This window comes from Callospermophilus lateralis, chromosome 19 (assembly GCF_048772815.1).
Source record: "Callospermophilus lateralis isolate mCalLat2 chromosome 19, mCalLat2.hap1, whole genome shotgun sequence".
Taxonomy (NCBI): Eukaryota; Metazoa; Chordata; class Mammalia; order Rodentia; family Sciuridae; genus Callospermophilus; species Callospermophilus lateralis.
Window position 1 is genome coordinate 31,889,003 of NC_135323.1, and position 20,013 is coordinate 31,909,015.

General features: G+C 40.8%; 1 non-coding gene and 1 pseudogene across 1 annotated transcript; both read right to left on the reverse strand.

The window, feature by feature from the left end:
* Positions 1 to 825: 825 nt before the first annotated feature.
* Positions 826 to 1,051, reverse strand: LOC143385388 (translation machinery-associated protein 7 pseudogene; annotated as a pseudogene).
* A 6,127-nt stretch (positions 1,052 to 7,178) lies between these two features.
* On the reverse strand, positions 7,179 to 7,250 carry Trnaw-cca (transfer RNA tryptophan (anticodon CCA)). The gene has a single exon. It is a non-coding gene; the product is annotated as a tRNA-Trp (tRNA).
* Between the last annotated feature and the right edge of the window lie 12,763 nt (positions 7,251 to 20,013).

The following is a 20,013-nucleotide window of genomic DNA, read 5'->3' on the forward strand; positions in this document are numbered from 1 at the left end:
TAGATAAGATGGTTTCAAAAGAGCTGACTGCAACATTAAGCTAAGAAAACGGCGGAAAAGCACAGGACGCATAAGTAATTTTCATATCAGAGTGGGACTACTCTGCAACCTCATGGGTCCTCTTCCACTCTGGAAGGCAAGAGAGGGAGAGCACCTGCAATCCCTTTATTTATAGGGTAAAGAAGACAAAGGATTTCCGTTAGAATATTCTACACCAAATAAGTCAGGGATAAGGTTTCAAAGGTGGAGTCTTGCTTCTGATACCTGTGGCCAGCAGATTGATTGACATCTTGGCAAGTCACACCCATCTCAGGTGCTGTGTGGGATCACCGGAAGAGGGAGAGGAGAGGGGCACTTGCATGGCACAGCCCAGTCAGCGTGCAATGCCAGACCTGTCCGCTCATATAGCTGCAATGCACATAGCTCACACACACAGCCCATGGATGGCTTTCGACAGTCATCCAGCCTAAAGAAAAAATAAAAGAGCTGGGAATGTGGCTCAGTAGAGTGCCCCTTGTACCAAAAAATAAAATAAATACAAAGTGAGCATTTAAAATGTTGATACCACTCCTGTCAGACCCCTCCAGTAGCTCCTCGTTGCCTTGGAGCTAACAGCTTCTTTTTTTGTTGTTTTGGGTTTTTTTTTTTTTTTTGTGTGTGTGTGTGTGTGTGTGTGTTTGTGTGTGTGTGTGTGTGTGTGTATTATTATTTTACAAAAGTTTATTAAATTTACAACAGACTCCAATACAACACTTCATTCTAGCTATAGGTGGCAAAAGATGTTCCAGCGGGGATCCTGATGTCTAAATAGGAATGGAATCAACGGTCACCATCATTTCAGGCACAAGAATCGGCTTACTTTTTGCCAGATTTCTTAATTCCGCCTGTGGCCAGGGAGCCCTTCCCCGTGGCCTTTGCTTTTAGCTCCTCATGTTTCTTCTGCTCCTCTTTTTTGTTTCTGTTTGAAAGCCTTATCTTCCTCATCCATCTCCTTGACCTGCTTCTTAGGTTGTTTCAGGGGCTTCTTCTTGCTACCTTCCCAGCCAGACATGGTGCCTGCCGCCCCTACCCCAGACCTTCAACACGACTTCTTAAGACCATGGTGTTATCCAACTGTGCCAATCCTGAATCATTTGCTACTGTCTCGCTGTAATTCTCTATGCTGAGATCACATGGGCTTCTTGTATCTAATACAAGCTGGTGTGGTCAAGCATGCCTGTAATCCCAGCAACTCCAGAGGCTATTTCAAGAGAATCACAAGTTCAAGTCCAGCCTTGACAAAAAGTGAGACCCTTTGTCAAAACAAAAAATAAAATACACCAGGTGCAGTGACCCACACCTGTAATCCCAGCAGCTTGGGAGGCTTAGGCAGGAGGATCACAAGTTCAAAGCCAGCCTTGGCAATTTAGTGAGGGCCTAAGCAACTCAGTGAGACCCTGTCTCTAAATAAAATATTTTAAAACGGGCTGGGGATGTGGCTCAGTGGTAAAGCACCCCTGGATTCAATCCCCAGTATCAATCAATAAATAAATAAATAAAGCAAGCAGTTGGGGAAACAGCATGGTAATAGAGTGCCCTTGGGTTCAAACCCCAGTAGCAAAATAATAATAATAATACATACCAGATTTGCTGTTCTTTAATACATACATTTTGTCTACATTGAACATGTCCCTCTAGTCCTCCTTCATAACCACATTTACAACTGTGTGCTGATACAAAAATAAGATAGTATCTGGGACTTTTAACTCCAGAACCTAAGATAATATACCTTCTGGGACTCCAAATACCAAAACTTCAGATTGCTAGTTGAGACATACCTTCCTGTGACTCCACTCTGTGCAAGTATTCACTCTGAAAAGGCAGAAGGTCCTGTCAAATTAAGTCATTTCACTTCATCTTCAGCATTCCAGACCTGTAGGAATGCCACCTTGAAGGGCTCTTGCAGATTATTTGGACAATTTCTTCCATGGACACAAGGCCTTTGACTCATTACTAATGTTCTGTGCTGGAGTTATTTTCTTTGCCTATTTTGGTTTATAATTTCATATATTCCTTTTTTCTTATTTTGCTTTTGTGCACATTGCAATAAACCAGTTCATTCAGAATTTATCTTTGCCTCACTTTGATTAAAGTAGTTTTGTTGTGCCAGGCTTTGGTAGTTCATGCCTGTAATTCCATGATCTGTTTTGGAAGCTGAAGCAGGAGAATTGCAAGTTTGAGACCAGCCTGGACAAATTAGCAAGAACCTACCTCTAAAAATAAAAAGGGCTGGGGAGGGTGTAACTCAGTGGTAGAGTGCCCCTCTGTTCAATCCCCAGTACAGCCACACACAAAGAAAAAGAAAAAAAAGTCAATGTCAGTAAGGCTATAGCTTAGTGGTAGAGCTTTTGCATGCAAGGCTGTTGGGCTCAATCTTCAGTACCACACACACCAAAAAGTTCTAAAAATGCATTTTAACCATAATATGTTGATTAGAATAGAATTGTTCTATTTTTTTTCCTCAAAAATTTTAAGTCATTGCTTATTTACCTTGGTATTCCACTGGAGATCTCAGTTACCATTCTGTATGGTGATTCTTCAAATGTGACCTATTCACCTTTCTCAATTTTTTTTTTGGGGGGGGGCTGCTGGGGATTGAACCCATGGTCTTGTGCATACAAGGAAAGCACTCTACCAACTGAGCTAAATCCCCAGTCAAATATTTATCTTCTTTCCAGGTATTCTGAAATTCCATAACAATGTAAATGTGAATGTTGCATAAATGAGTATAAAATGTTATTTATTTTTCTGAACATACTATGAATACTTTAAATATGGAAACTGGTTTACTTATATCCAGGAGCTTTTGTTGAATTATTTATTTGGAAATAATTTTTTTCTATTGGTACTACAGTATTAGAGTTGATGAAATTTACCATGAATAAGAACATCTTAATGAAACAAGAGAAAATGATTATACCTTTTAAGAGTCCAGTCATGAGCAGTCCTGCTTCACAATGTACTTGGTGAAGACTGAAAACTGTGACTTAACCCCATAGAGAGTATTAGAGCCAGGTTTTAGTCTTTGCTACTTCTGTTTTGCCCCACTTGCCCTCCACTAACCCTGGGCAATTAAGAGGCGAAGAAGTTGTTTGCCATAGGAGGCTAAGATGGCAAAAGAAAACAAAATTCAGCTGAAAGCTTTAAAACGAAATTCAGAAGAAGTAAATTTCATTGAAATTTATATAGAAAAAGAAAAACCTATGGAAAAAATGTCTAGAAAAGCAAAATTTAAAGCAAATTGCAAAATAGAAGCTGGAGATGTGTCTTGGTGGCATAGTACTTGACTAGCATGCTTGAGGCCCAACAGCAGGAAATAATGAAATCAAGTATGTTGCATTCCCCAGTCCAAAAAAAAAAAGTATGTTGCATTTATTATGTGAAGATGAATGAGCACAGTTCCTAATTTAAGGGGTGAATTTAGAGCACCATTATGAAGTATCTATGTATATTTCATTAATACTTAAATAAGGGAATGTTGATAAACTATCATGGTAAACTAGGAAAATAAATGTATATATCAGTTGGATAAAATACAATGTAACCATTAATAATATGTATTATCCACTTATAGATATGTATCCCAGAGAAATGAAAACATGTGTCCACAAAAATATTATGTGTCACAAAAGACTACATATTGAATGGTTACATTTATATTAAATGTTCAGAATTGAGAAATTTGTATCGAGTAGGTTTGTGGTTGCCTATGGCTGAAGTGGGGTTAGGGAGGAGGAATGAGCAAAAGGTTTCTTTGGGGGTTATAAAAATTTTCTAAGGGCTGGATGTAGCTCAATTATAGAGTACTTGCCTGGCATATGCAAGGCTCTGGGTTCAGTCCTCAGTACTGTGAAAACAAATGTTCTAAAATTGATTATGATGATAGATGCATAACTCTGAATATACCAAAAGCCATCAATTGTACACTAAAATGAATTGCATCCCTTGTAATTACATCTCAACAGACTTGTAAAAATACACATGTAATTTATAGGCAGTACCTGTCAGTATAGTATTATCGAGGAAATTGTTTTACAAATATTTTTTAACCAAAGAATAATGTTTAAGGATATATAGATGTAGAAAAATATCAGGGAAGATATATACATCACAACATTATTGATTTTTCTTGAGATTTTTGATTATGGGTAATTTTGAGCTTTTTCATCATAATTTCCCATGCTGGGAATATTTCTTTTTATTCCCTCCTTTGGAATATTTCTTTATTTTTATTTTTATTTTTTTAGTTGTTGATGGACCTTTATTTTTTTATTTATTTATATGTGGTGCTGAGTGATAGACCCATCCTGATCTTTTCTTAAAATTGGGAGCCATCTCGCCACAAAGCCATGAAAAGATAATTTCGGTTTTACTATAAATTATTGTAAATTCTGAACCTGCTTGGAATGCCTGCCCGTGCCTTGAACTCACCCATGCCTGGCTCTCTGACCAGATAGCAGCCCTCTCTGAAACTTAGTGACGCCTCACAAATCTTGGCTTTCCCTGGCCAGATACCGACCCTCTCTGAGGCTCTAATGACCTTCATAAATTCTGATGTCGGGGCCAGCAAAAATGTAAACTACCATTAGTGTCATGCTCCTCAGAGTTTTGTTATTTGTAACCCCCCTTTGTGTAACTTTCTGGGCTATAAAGCTGGGCTGCAGGAAAGTTGCAGCTGCTGTCTTGTTCCCAAGGTTTTGGGTGGGAGAGGCAGCCCAGCCTGTCGAAATAATAAGCTTGCTTTAATTTGATTTTTAATTGGAGTCAGTGGTCTTTTCTTGTGTCCTGGTCTAACAATGAGAATTGAACCCAGTGCTTCACACATGTGAGGCAAGCACTCTACTACTGAGCCACGACCCCAGCCCTGGAATATTTCTCTTTAAAAACATATTTTACTGATTTAGAAGAAACTTAGCAATTACCCTCTTAAGAATAGAGTGAATTATGCTGGGCAAGGTGACAAAAACCTGTAATCCAGTGAGGCTAAAGCAAGAAGATCACAAGTTCAAGGTCAGCCTTCAACAACATATTGAGATCCTCTATCTCAAAATAAGATCAAAGGCTGGGGTTATAGCTCAGTGGTAGGGCACTTTCCTAGCATGAATGAGGGCTTGGGTTTAACCCCAAGTACAACCAAAAAAGGAAGAAAGGAAAAAAAGAAAAAAAAAAACTGTCGCAACACATGACTAAACCAGTCAGGGTCACTCCAGGTGAACTGGGCTGGCACAAAATAATCACACAGAGACAGAGAAATACCTTTTTTTTCTTTGGGATCTGTGATAACTCCTTTGACCCAGCTCCCACAAAGGAGGCAAAACAGGCAAGACAGAGAAAGACCATGAACCCAGAGCAAGCGAAAGGGATGAAAGGGATGCATACAATGCACAACCTAGACAGAGCTGCATCCTCAGTCCAGTCGGCTTTGTGTGTTCAAAATGCTCACAGCTCACACACACAGCCCATGGCTGGTTTGCCACATCTCCACATTCCCATCTCTCAAAGCTAGGGTGCCCTCAGCCCCTATGTGGCTGCTCCTGAACAAAACAGTTAAGTAAATGGTCATGGGCTGGGGTTTAGTGGCAGAGCACTTGCCTAGCATGTGTGAGGCACTGGGTTCAATCCTCAGCACCACATGTAAATAAATAAAGGTCCATTGACAACTAAAAATATATTAAATAAATAAATAAATAGTCATCATAAGAGTGATTCCTGCTTTGTAGGAAGGGTTAGAAAGAAGAGAATCCCTACTGCCAGGCCCTAAGCGACTTAGCAATTAGGAGACCTTGTCTCAAAATGAAAAATAAAAAGGCCTGGAGTTGTGGCTCAGTGGTAAAGCCCCACAGGTTAAATTTTCAGTACCTCTTGCCCCCAAAATGTCAAGAAACTCAGAGGGAATTCCAAACTCTCTGGAAAAGGGGACAACAAATATTGAGCTATCCAACTGAGAGGTGATAAGATTGATATACAAAGAATTTCCTTTTGGGGCTTTTTACAAACAGGAGCACATGCTCCGATCAGAAGATTATGCATTCAAGCCACTGGTACATTAAAGCAAGCTATTCCTCTATCATTTCTAAAGTTTGTTTAATTGGCTTTTTAAAAAACAATACCTAGAAGAAGCTCCACTCCCATCTTTTCTTTAGGTGCTAGGTATGGAATCCAGACTCTTGTGTATGCCAGGCAAGTGTCCTACCACGGAGTTACAGCCCTAGACCAGGACAATCATTTAAACTGAGGAAAGAGCCAGCCCACAGGCTGATGCAGGGGAAGCTCAATCCTGGAAAGCATAGAGCAATCTCTATTTCTGTTAAATGTGTGTTTCTCTTCCCTCTTGGTGCAGGACAGCTGGTTTATATCTGGAACTTATTTGTTTCATAGCCGGATTGGAAGGATGCATTCAACTCCTAAATGTAAGGGTAATAAATGCTCTGGTAATTTTCTACTCTTGGAGAGTTCAAGAGCTTTCTTGAATATATCTTTCATTTTTAATCAACTCACAGTATTTTCTCTTTAACCACATTGTTCAGAAGGAACATGGAGGGAAGAAACTCAAACAATGAAAAGTGTGTGTGTGTGTGTGGGGGGGGGGTGTGTGTGTGTAGGGAAGGGCAGAAAGAAGGGAGGGGGGAAGGATGGAGGGAGGGAGAGGGACAGGGAGGAGAGAGAGAGAGAGAGAGAGAGAGAGAGAGAGAGAGAGAGAGATTGATTTTGACTTATTCATCAAGGTGATCCAGATATCAACCCAAAGAAACTGTACCATACCCCATATCTGGGTCCTGGGACCCCATAACTTCTTCCGCACTTGAAAGAATTAATTAACCAAGTCTCCTCTCCTGGGTTGTTTTCATGTCCTGTTTGAAGTCATCTGACTGTCTTCTCTGAAGCCTAGTCCTGATAGGGGTAAATCCTGATAAGGACGTGAACAGAATGACCTAAATTTCAGCTCTTGTGGATTTTTTTTCCTCACTTCCTCACCCTTCAGTTTAAGTTTCTGTCCATTGTAAGAGTTGTTCAAAAGAAAATTCTTGGGGCTAAAGAAAAGCTAAGGAATGTCGGCGTAGAGAACAGCAAGACGTTTATTTCACTCAGAAATGATTTTTAATATAAATCCCAGGGGCTAAAGAAAGCTACCCCGACTCTGACCCCGACGTGATTTGAACACGCAACCTTCTGATCTGGAGTCAGACGCGCTACCGTTGCGCCACGAGGTCCGGGAAATATAGTGGATTTGCGTCTTACAAGGATGTTGATTTCAGCAGTCGTCAGGTGCAGTGACCGGGATTTGTGTTTTGCTCTGCCTTTTACAATAATTCGGTTTTGACTATGAGTTCTTTGTCCCTTTTGTAAGGTCGCAATTCAAAGCGAGTAAATGAAGCCGGCGAGTTCCAATAAGGCACGGGGGCACTCGGGCACTCGCGTAAATAATCACTCTTGTAATTCAGGAAAACTACCTTCCCAGGGCCATGAAGGCTGAGAGCGTCGTTAGGGGAAGGACTGAAAACAATTTTCAATTCCAAGCGCAGCTCACCAGGGGGGCTGGTGGGGGAGGGGCGCGGGTGTCTGTCATCAGGGATCCAGGTTCTCTTCCCCTAGTCCGTCGGATCACATATTTGCACATGAGTCGCACTTTAGGAGGAAGACTATTTCCTGGTAATCTCAAAGGGCACTTTAAAGTTCCTTCCTTTTATGCTTAAAACAACCACAGTGTTTGTAGAAAAATAATTAGATTAAAAGAAATTATAAGAGGTGTTGCACACCTACAGGCACCAAGGGAGGCTCTGCATATACATCTTGCCACTTCCTGTGATCTCAGGTTAAAGGACAGAAGTGGGGAGGTGTGGGCATGGCATTTTCTTTGGCATGTAGAACAGACTGTGGATTACACTGTTTATTTCAGTATCGGCACTTATATGTATGCTTACATTCACATTGTTGTGTAACCAATCTGTACAACTCTTTCATTTTGCAAAACTGAAACTCAATTCTTGTGTGTGTGCATGTGTGCACGCTCTTGCCCTAATGCTAATGATAGAACTCAGGACCTTACACATATTCAGCAAGCACTCTACTGCTAAGTCTGAATATAACAAGTCCTCATTCCCTCTTCTCCCAGCCCCTGGCAGCCTTTCTATCTCTGTCTATGAATTCTAATACTCTAGATGCCTCAGAATCAGAAAGAAAAAAAAAATTGCCTTTCTGTGACAATATAATGAAGAAATGAATAAATGATAAGGTTGTATTTGAAAATGCTGGAAAAATGCAAACAATAGAACGAATCCTTTGTGACATCAGATGCAATAAAAATTGTTTTACTTGGGGATTGGCTTTTCCACCAAGGGGATGGATGTGTTTTCCAATATAATATGGTAAAGAAAGGTACATATCTGTGCAAAACATTTTATTGGTTGATGGAAAGATAATCTCGCCCTTCCCCAATGGGATCAGTGAATTATTAGGCAAAATTATCAAATTAAAGAGGGAGGAATTTGAGAAGAACTTAGAGATCTGTTCTAGATGTTGGGGTTTCAGGGAAAATAATTTCATTAGGAAACGTGAAAGCTGATTTCTGGTGATCAAGTGCTCACAGATACTACTACCCACTGAACTTTGGCTTGCCCAGACTAGTCAGATTGGGAAGAATGTTCCAGCTCTCAATCTATTTACTGGTGAGGCAGACCTCTGATGAACAAGTTATCTCAAATTTGGGGTAGATCAGTTGCCCTGGTAACTCCTGGAGCTGGAGAATTTTAATCCCCTCATCACATCTGTAAAAATCACCTCTCTTTATACTCCTCCTGGTAAAGTTGGGGGTTAGAACTGGTAGTGTAAGGAGATAGGTGATTTGTTCTTTTTTCCAGGTATATAGAATTGGATACATTTTCACCAATTTCCCAGCGAGTGGTTCAACGCTAATGAGCCCACTGGTCCGTAAAATGAGGTGTGAAGTGCTGTGAAGTGTAGTTATCAAGAAAAGTCTAGGGGCCTGGGTGTGTGACTCAGCAAACAGAGCGTTTGCCTAGCATGCGCGGGGTCCTGGGTTCGGTCCCCAGTGCCAAATAAAGACAAAATAATTCAAAGAATATGCAATTGCCTATTGTAGGAAATACCAGCACCTCTAGAAAAATCTGGACTCTCCCACTCCTCTCGTCCATTTGTTAACTAAAAACTTCTCTTTTAGAGATATAATCATAGCTGGTGCCCCTTCTGTCCTTGGATCCACCGGGGGTGGAGGGGTACGGTCCTTGCGGCGCCCGCCTCTGGCCTTTCCCTGTGGCCTTCTAGCCTCCGGATGTAGGGATCGTGGGCTGGGGTGGCGTCAGCGTAGTGTCCGAAGAAGAACGTGGGGAGGGGCGGGGACGCAGGTGCCACTTGCCACCTTTTCCTGGTATTGTGTGCTCCTGTGAGGTCCCCAGGGCGGAAGTTTCCGCAACTCCTTGCTCTCCAGCCCACTAGAGGGGTCAGTACCAGGAGGCGGCCGAAGCCAGGACTCGGTGCTGTGGGGGTCTCCCCGGTCCCCGAAATCTTCTGTGTCCCCTCCCCCTTCCCCGCATTTCAGCAGGAGTTGCGATGTGCCACCCCTTTGCGCTCTCCCCTGCCGTATGGAACCTTAGGTCAGACCCCCTGGACCGGATTTGGCACGGATAAAGCCAAGCAAGTAGCCCGGTGAAACTTAGAAGGACCTTCTGAGTGAGCTAGGAAGCGCCCACGTCGTAAAGAGAAAGCCACATCCCTACACCTTCGGCTGGTGGAAGCCCAGTCCTGAAGGGTGGGAGTGAGTAGGCGCTGGCTCATGGGCGAGGTCTTCCTTAAGTTCAAAACGCAGCTCTAAGTACGTGTGACAAACTCCCGGTAAGACCAAATCCTACTCCCAGGCACTGTCAATCTACACGCACCACTGGGAACTAGTGAACTTTGAAGACAGAGAGTTCAAGGTCTAGTGAGTGATTGGAGCACAGGTATAAAATGAGAATAATAAAAGTACCAGAGCAGGCAAGAGTGACATAGAACTAACAGTGTGGGCTATGGAGAGAGGAAGGGGGGAAAAGGAAGAAGAAGAAGAAAAGAGGAGGAGGAGGAGGAGGAGGAGGAGGAGGAGGAGGAGGAGGAGGAGGAGGAGGAGGAGGAAGAGAAGGAGGAGGAGGATCATTTTTATCAGCAGCATCAGCAGCATCATCATCAAGCCATGGCACAAGCCTAAAGCCCCAGCCACTCCCGAGGGTGAGGCATGAGAATGGGGAGTTGAAGGCCAGCCTGGGCAATTTAGTGAGTGCCCCAACCTCCCAATAAAGAATCCAGCTGAAGGCTTAGGTAAGGAAAATACATTACTGTCGATGTTTGCTGTGGTTTATTAGAGAGCATCAATAAGTCAATAAATCAATAATGAATTCCTTTTCTTCAAATTTTTATTGGTGCATTATAGTTGTACAAAATGATGGAATTTGTTGTTACATATTCATACACTCACATAACAAAACAATATAATTTGACCCAGCGCTCCCTGCACCCCCACCCCCACCCCCACCCCTACTTTTTTTGGTAAGGGGAGAATGTTTGAACCTAGGGGGATACTCAACCACAGAGCCACAACCCCAGCCCTTCTTATTTATTATTTTGAGACAGGGTCTTGATAAATTTCCCTAAATTGCTGAGGCTGGCTTTGAGTTTGTGATTCTCCTACTTCAGCCTGGGATTACAGACATTCACATCCACACCTGCTAATAATAAATTCTTTTTCTCCTCACACATATTTTTATGGTTGTATATACTGATGGAATTTGTTGTTACATATTGGTACATGCACACAATACATAATAGAACAATATAATTTGACCAACATCACTAATAATGAATTCTTGTTAAATTTTTGTAACCTATCAGACTGGAGGAAGATGAAATCTCAGTGTAGTTTTGATTTGCATTTCCCTAATTGCTAATAATGTTGAACATTTTTTCATATATTTGTTGACCATTTGTATTTCTTCTTTGAAGACATGTCTATTTAGTTCATTTGCCCATTTATTAATTGGATTATTTGGTATTGGGGTGTGAATTTTTTTTAGTTCTTTATGTATTCTAAATATTAATCCTCTGTCAGAAGAGTAGCTAGCAAAGATTTTCTCCATTCTGTAGATTTTCTTTTTTGCATTCCTAATTGTTTCCTTTGCTGTGCAGAAACATTTTTTATTTGATGCCATTCAATTTATTAACTCTTGGCATTATTGCCTGACTTTTAAGGGTCCTGTGGAGAAAGTCATTGCCTGTGTCTATATGTTGAAGTGTTGACCCTACATTTTCTTCTAGGAGTTGAATAGTTTCTGGTGTAATTCCTAGGTCTTTGATACATTTTTGGGCTGCTGTTTGTGTAGGGTGAGAGATAAGAATCTAGACTTATCCTTTTATATATGGATACCAGTTTCCCCACAATGTGTGTTTAAAAAACACTGTCTTTTGTCCAATGTATGCCTTTGGCTTCTTTGTAAAGGATCAGATGACTGTATCGGTGTGAATTTGTCTTTGTGTCTTCGATTCTGTACCATTGCTCTATGTGTCTGTTTTTATACTGGTACCATGCAGTTTTTGTTGCTACAGCTCTATAGCATAATTTTTAGTCAGATATTGTGATGTCTCCAGCATTTTTTTTTTTGACTTAGAATTTTTTTCGGCCATTATGGGTCTTTCATTCTTCCAAATTAATTTTAGAACTGTTTTTTCTATTTCTGTGAAGATTGTCTTTGGTATTTTGATGCAGATATAACTGAATCTGTATATTGCTTTTGGTAGTATAGCCACTTAAACAATATTAATTCTTCCTATCCATGAATATGGGTGGTCTTTCCATTTTGTGTCTTCTTCAATGTTCTATAGTTTTTATGGAATAGGTCTTCAACTCCTTCGTTAGTTTTATCTTTAGGCCTTTTTTTTTCTTTTTTTTCTTTCTTTCTTTCTTTTTCTTTCTTTCTTTTTTTTTTTTTTTTTTGAGGCTGTTGTAAACAGGAGTGTTTTTTCTTATTTCTTTCTCAGCAGATTCGTCATTGGTATATAGGAAAGCTATTGATTTTTGTATGTTGATTTTGTCACCTGCTACTTTGCTAAATTTGTTTATTAGCTCTAGCAGTCTTTAGTGGAGCTTTTTGAATTTTCTAAGTACAGACTTATATCATCTGCCAACAGTGAAAATGTGATTTCTTCCTTTTTTATTTTTATCTATTTTATTTCCACTCTTACCTCATTGCTCTGGCTAGAACATATAATTCTATATTGAATAGGAGTGGTGAGAGTGAACATCCTGTGCCCTTTCACATTTTTAAGGAAATGCTTTCAGTTTTTCTCTATTCCCTATGATGTTGGCTTTGCCTTGTTCATTTGTAGTCTTCTTTGTTGTTGAAGTAGCTTCCTTCTGTCCCTGGTTTCTTTGGGTTTTTATCATGAATGGTTGTAGAATTCTGTAGAAGGCTTTCTCTGCATTTATTGAGAAGAGTAAATAATTTTGTTCTTAATTCTATCTATGTGATTAATTGCATTTAATGATTTGCATGTTAGACCATTCTTGCATTCCCAGGATAAAACCAACTTGGTCATGTTGTGCAATGTATTCACTAATAGTTCATTAAGAATTTGTGCTCCGGGCATAGTAGCACATGCCTGTAATCCCAGTGGGTCAGGAGGCTGAAGCAGGAGGATCGCCAGTTCAAAGCCATGGCAATTTAGTGAGGCCCTAAGAAACTTGGCGAGACCCTGTTTCAAAATAAAACATAGAAAGGGGTGGGGATTGTGGCTCAGTGGTTAGCACCATGGGTTCAATCCCTGGTTAAAAAAGAAAGAAAGAAAGAAAGAAAGTACATATCCTAGGTTTTAGGCAAAAAAAAAAAAAAAAAAAAAAAAAACAAGACTATAGAAACAGCTGAAATATAGACATATAGGGAGCAGCACACAGAGGAGGGAAGTTTTTTTAAAAAGTGACAAATCGGAAGAGGGTGTTCTTTTTTTATATTTTTATATTTTTTTGTTAATTTTTTTTAAAGAGAGAGTGAGAGAGGGAGGGAGGGAGGGAGGGAGAGAGAGAGAGAGAGAAGTTTAATATTTATTTTTTAGTTATTGGTGGACACAACATCTTTGTTTGTATGTGGTGCTGAGGATCGAACCCGGGCCGCACACATGCCAGGCGAGCGCGCTACAGCTTGAGCCACATCCCCAGCCCCATGAGGGTGTTCTTTGAGAAAAAGGAATGGAGAGAATAAAGGTGCTGTTTGCCTTTTGTGTGCCAAGGATTGAGCCCAGGCATTTAACCACTGAGCCACACACACAGAGTCCTTTTTTTTTTGTGTGTGTGTGTATATATATATATTTTAAAGAGAGAGAGAGAAAAGAGAATTTTTTAATATTTATTTTTTTCAGTTTTTCAGTGGACACAACATCTTTATTTTATTTTATGTGGTGCTGAGGATCGAACCCAGCACCCCGTGCATGCCATGCGAGCGTGTTACCCCTTGTGCCACATTCCCAGCCCTTTTTTTAATATTTTATTTTGAGACAGGACCTTGCTAAATTGCTGAGGTTAGCTCTGCTGTTTGCTTGTTTAGTAAGAATTCTGAAAAGAGTTTTATTTTTTAATTATTTATTTTTAATTTTTAATTTGTTTTAATTAATTATACATGACAGTAGAATACATTTTGGTACATCATATATAATGGAGTATAATTTCTCATTCTTCTGGTTATACATAATGTAGTATTTCACTGGTTAAAGTTTTTCTATATAAATATGTATGTGTATATATATATATATATATATATATATATATATATATATATATATATTAATTGTAGATGGACACAATCCCTTTATTTTTCTTATTTATTTTTTATGTGGTGCTGAGGATCAAACCCAGTGACTCACACGTGCTAGGCATTGAGCTACAACTCCAGTCCCTCTGGGAAGTTTTAATACTTTAAACCATTTGAATGCATGGTTTCAAATTTCTAAGCAGGCACTCAACAAGATCCTGCTCCTCTCAGGAGTCCTCAGGTCTCTACCTGGGAGAGCCCAGTTACCCATCCTGACCATGAACATGCCTTGACCAGAAGATTTTACTTGGCTTGAGGACTTCCTGCTCCTCATGGGGCAAGTGCACATCTGGGTTCTAGCTTCATATCTCCTCCTTTCCAGTCCAACTCCCAGTTTTCCCAGTAGCTGTTGCCCATTCCTAATGTCTGCAATTCCTCCCTACAGAACCTCAGATTTCTGAACCTGAACCCTGGGCCACCCACTGCAGGACTCCATTTCTCCCATTTGGCATCTGTTGTCATTTGGGGGTCACCTGTTTTGTGCAGATTGAAGTGGGAAATCCATGCTGTGCTGAGGTTTGGAAACCATTTAGGCATCTTTGACAGAACTTGAAGAGACTTAGGGCCCAGACATAGTGACTGGGGGAAAAGGGGATTGTGGAGGGCGACGGATGTCCCAGCCATCAGGGCAATTCCAATAAGCACATCTGCTTGGCCTCTCTTCTCAAGCTCCACCTTGTGTTTTCAACTATCATAATATATTGTAAGGATTTTAGAATAATATGCTATATTTACACAGAGATGCATCTTTTCTGTGATTTTTCCTTCACTTCTGAAATAGTTTCCCTTTTTTGGAGGGCGGGGTGGTGCCAGGGATTGAACTCAGGGGCACTTCACCACTGAGCCACATCCCCAGCCCTATTTTGTATTTTATTTAGAGACAGGGTCTCACTGAGTTGCTTAGTGCCTTGCTTTTGCTAAGGCTGGCTTTGATTGGGATCATCCTGCCTCAGCCTCTGGAGCTGCTGGGATTACAGGCATGCAACACTTTACCTAGCCTGAAATAGTTTCCTTTGATCATTTTCTTTCCACCCTTAAGATTTCCTGTAATGCTTCTTTTACAGCATGTTTATTTGTAATGAATTATTTGGTTTTGTTTGTTTTAAACTATGATGTCAGGTGTGACTCCACATACCTGTACTCCTAGCTACTCAGGAAGCTGAGGTCACCAGTCCAGTTGAAGATCAAGTATAGCACGACACTGATTCAAAGCAAAACAAAACAAGCTGGGCACGATGGTGCATGCCTCAGCAGTTGCTGAGGCTGGCTTTGAATTCGAAATCCTCCTGCCTTAGCCTCCCAAACTGCTGGGATTACAGGTGTGTGTCACCATGCCTGGCCTTTGTTTTCATTTTGAAATATATTCACTGGATGTAGAATTCTGGGTTGACAGTTCTTTTCCTTAAAAGTTCTGTGCCACTTTCTTCTGACCTTCATTGTTTCTGATAGAAAAATTTGCATTTAATCACATCATTGAGTCCTCAGGTAAAACTGCTTTCTTTTCTGGGTTCCTTCAAAATTGTTTTGTCTTTGATTTTTCAGAATTTTGATTTTGACATCCTGCATGAGGGTTCTTTGACTTTATGCTATTTGTAGTTCCCTGAACTTCTGAATCTGTGTTTGTCTTTTATCAAATTTGGAGTTGTTCCATTATTTCTTTTTCCTTTTTTAAAAATACTTATTTATTTATTTTTTTGGCATAGATGGACACAACAAAATGCCTTTTTATTTTTATGTGGTGCTGAGGATCGAACCCAGGTCCCACCCATGAAGGCGAGTGCTCTACCGCTGAGCCACAATCCCAGGCCCTGTTGTTTCATTATTTCTTCAAAGAATTTTTTTTTTCTGTGCAACACTTCTCTTCTCCCTCTGGGAAACCACTGACCAAAATATTTTGGTATTGCCCACAACACCAAAGGTAAAATTTTTTCTCAACACGTATTTCCTATGTTGTTCAGACTGGATCATGTCTATCAATCTATCCTGAAGTTCAGAAAGGTTTATGTGTTATCTTCATTCTGCTTGTAAGTACATCAGTTATTGCATTTTTCATTTCTAAGATTTCTATTTCTTTTTTTTTTTTTTAGAGAGAGAGAATTTTTAATATTTATTTTTTAGTTTTCGGCGGACACAACATCTTTGTTTGTATGTGGTGCTGAGGATCGAACCCGGGCCCATGCATGCCAGGCGAGCGCGCTACCGTTTGAGCCACATCTCCAGTCCAGATTTCTATTTCTTGAGCTGGGGTTGTGGCTCAGTGGTAGAATGCTTGCCTAGCACGTGTGAAGCATGGGGTTTGATTCTCAGCACCACATAAAAATAAGTAAAATAAATAAATAAAGGTATTGTGTCCATTTACAACTAAAAAAAATTTTTTATATTTATTTATTTATGGCGGACACAACATCTTTGTTTGTATGTGGTGCTGAGGATCGAACCTGGGCTGCACGCATGCCAGGCGAGCGTGCTACGTCTTGAGCCACATCCCTAGCCCCTAAAAAATATTTTTTTAAAAAATTTATATTTCTCATTCAATTTTATTGCTTTTTTTTCTTTCTGAAACTTTATATATGTCTACTCATTTTGATTGGAAATGAGTGTTTACCCTTACTTTTGGAGTATCATTATAATAGCTGGCTTTAGGTCTCTGATAATTGTCTTTTCAGGTGGACAACTGTTGGTTTTCTGTTCTGCATGAGTGGGGTTTCTTTTTGGGGGGGTGTTTTTGGTGATATTGCAAATTAAACTGAGGGGTGTTCTACCACTGAACTACACCCCACTCCTAGCCCCTTTTATTCTTTTATTTTGAGAGACTCTTGCTAAATTGCCCAGGCTGGTCTCGAACTTATGATCTTCTTGCTTCAACTTCCTGAGTCACTGGGATTACGGGCTTTTGCCACTGCACCAAGCTAGTATTTTTATTGTGATAAAATATACATAATATTTATCACTGTAATCATTTTAAGAATACAACTCAATGTTATTAAGTACATTCACTTTGCTGTGTAATCATCAGTACCATCCATTCCCATAATCCTTTCATCATCCCAAACAGAAATACCATACTTCTCAATCATTGCTACCATTCTGACCTAACCTTACCACATAGCCACAGTCCTCTACAACTTTGCACATACAGTTCTTGGTGCTGGCGTGAACTTCATCATCTTTTGAAAAAACTCTTTGGTTTTTCAAAAGCCAGCTCAGATAAGTGCCTTTTCTCTGAAGCCCTCTTTGACCTCCCCCACTGAGGAATGATGGCTCCTTGTTCAGGGCTGTGCTCCTGCCTGCCTCCACAGCATCACTACATAACACCAGGGCATCTTACAATGCAGAGAAATTGTCTGATTGATTCTTATATCCCCAGTGCCTAGTACAGAGCAGTGTGGTTTGATAAATGGAGAAATGACAAATGAAAGACAAGTTTGAGCATTAATTCCTAATACAGTTATCAGTTTACTGATCCAATAACTAACATACATTTTTTTTTTGGGGGGGGGTACCAGGGATTGAATTTAGGGGTATTTGACCACTAAACTGTCAGATCAGGTGAGTCAGGCATCCACCGACCAAAGGAGGCAAATTTAAAAGGGTCGCTGAATGAGGCTTTATTGAGATATCACTCCTGGGCGGAACTCAATCAGACCCACAGATGGGACAGGAGAAGGGTCTGAGAAGAAACCTCGTGGAAGCTTGACCGGACTGGACTTTTATGGGGCTTACAGCAGGAAGGGAAGTGCTTGGGACAGGAAAAGGTGTTTTTAGGGTCCCTTGTCCTGCTGGAGTTGGTCAGGGGAGTTGGCTGAACTCTAGGATTGGCCAGGGGGTCCTGCTGATTGACAGGGATTAGTCAAGAGATCTGGCTGATTGACAGGCGTTTCTGCCGGCATCTGATTGATGTTCTTTTCCTGCGTGGGCTGCTTTGTTCTAAGTCACCACTAAGTTGCCACCAAGTCGCCACCACCGACCTAACATAAGCCACCTCCCCAGCCCTATTTTGTATTTTATTTAGAGACAGGGTCTCACTGAGTTGCTTAGTGCCTTGCTTTTGCTAAGGCTGGCATTGAACTTGTGATCCTCCTGCCTCAGCCTCCCTAGCCGCTGGGATTACAGGAATGCACCTGTAATCTGTGCCCAGCCTCATGGCACCTCTGTGCGCCCAGCCTAGTACCAGTGATGGTACCTAGTACTTAGTACCACGCTGGGACGCGTGCTCCCTACCCATTCAATTCTTAGTCATTTCTTTTCTTTTCTTTTTTTAAGAGAGAGAGAGGTAGAGAGAGGTAGAGAGAGAGAATTTTTTTTAATATTTATGTTTTTGGTTATCGGCAGGCACAACATCTTTGTTTGTATATGGTGCTGAGGATCAAACCCGGGCTGCATGCATGCCAGGCGAGCGCGCTACCACTTGAGCCACATCCCCAGCCCTTAGTCATTTATTTTCATACACATTGTTTCCTTTAATTCCTACAAAGATGCCCAGTAAGCATTATGCCCTTATTTTATAGAAGAGGAAACAAATTCAAAGGATCAAATCACCTTGTTCAAGTCAGAATTGCTGAATGAGGGACAGAATCCAATAATTTGAGTCCTTGATTATCAATACCAGATTGTGGCCTTTCTAGAAAAAAACAAGATGGTGGTGAGGTATCCTTGTGCCTGGAGGCATCACTGTGGCAGGAAGAAAAACTGGAGTGGTCAGCTGACCATGACTCTGTCTTTGACCAAACACCAGCCAGGCTCTTTGATTCCCCCTGCTCAATTCAGCATCAACCTTGGCCCATACAAACTTAAAGAGACGCATAGTTTCTTTCTTCTTTAAAAAAATTTTTTTTTGTAGTTATAGATGGACAGAATACCTTTATTTTGTTTATTTTTATGTGGTGCTGAGGATTGAACCCAGTGCCTCACACATGCTAGTCAAGCCCTCTGCCCTACAGCCCCAGCCCCACTTCTAACAGCGCATCCCTAAGATGACCTATACCTTCCCTTATAAAGTGCTTTCTTTAGAAAGATCAAGCCTGCCAAAAGAATTTTCTGTTTGTTCCAGCCAACACCCTTGTGTCCCAGGCTCTGTGGGAGGGTAGGCATCTAATTTCCATAAATGCCAGTTAGCAAATCCAGATGGGTTTTATATGTTTCAGACCCCTTCCTGGTTTTTGTAATTTTTCACTTCCTTGACTTTACAAAGACCCTGAACATTCCTTCCCTCTCCCTTTAGAAGGCTGAGTCATTCATCTCTGTACAAATCTAAGTTGAGTTAAATTTGTTAGAACAGGATGAAAGAAAAGACCACTGACTCCAATTAAAATCAAATTAAAGCAAGCTTATTATTTCTACCGGCTGGGCTGCCTCTCCCTCCCCAAACCTCGGGAACAAGACAGCAGCAGAAGCTTTCCTGCAGCCCAGCTTTATAGCCCAGGAAGTTACAAAAAGGGGGGTTACAGATAACAAAACTCTGAGGAGCATAACACTAATGGTAGTTTACATTTTTGCTGGCCCCGACATCAGAATTTATGAGAATCAATAGAGCCTCAGAGAGGGTCATTGTCTGGCCAGGGAAGGCCAAGATTTGTGAGGCGTCACTAAGGTTTCAGAGAGGGCTGCTCTCTGGTCAGAGAGCCAGGCATGGGTGAGTTCAAGGCACGGGCAGGCATTCCAAGCAGGTTCAGAATTTGCAGTAATTTATAGTAAAGCTGAAATTATCTTTCCATGGCTTTGTGGCGAGATGGCTACCAATTTTAAGAAAAGATCAGGTTGGGTCTATCAAAATTTACACTGGACTCTTCCCTTTTGCAATAGTTTATTACTGATTAAAATCTGTTCTTACACCTTTAACTAGCATCCAGCTTTGTCTATCTTGATAGTCTCCCTAGAGTGTTATTTCTGTCCTCAGAGAACAGCCCATAGCCTGGACACCTACAGGTGCTCTTGAGTCAAACCTTTTCAGAGCCTAAGTCTGAACACCAGTTTTTCCTGGCTCCTGTGAATTCTGTGAGAATTTCAGCTTGCCTCTCATCCTTCACAGCTTAGAAGAAAGAACGTGTTATGCCCCTCTCATTCCTCATAATAATTTTTTTAAAAAATATTTTTATTAGTCGTCGATGGGCTTTTAATTATTTATATGTGG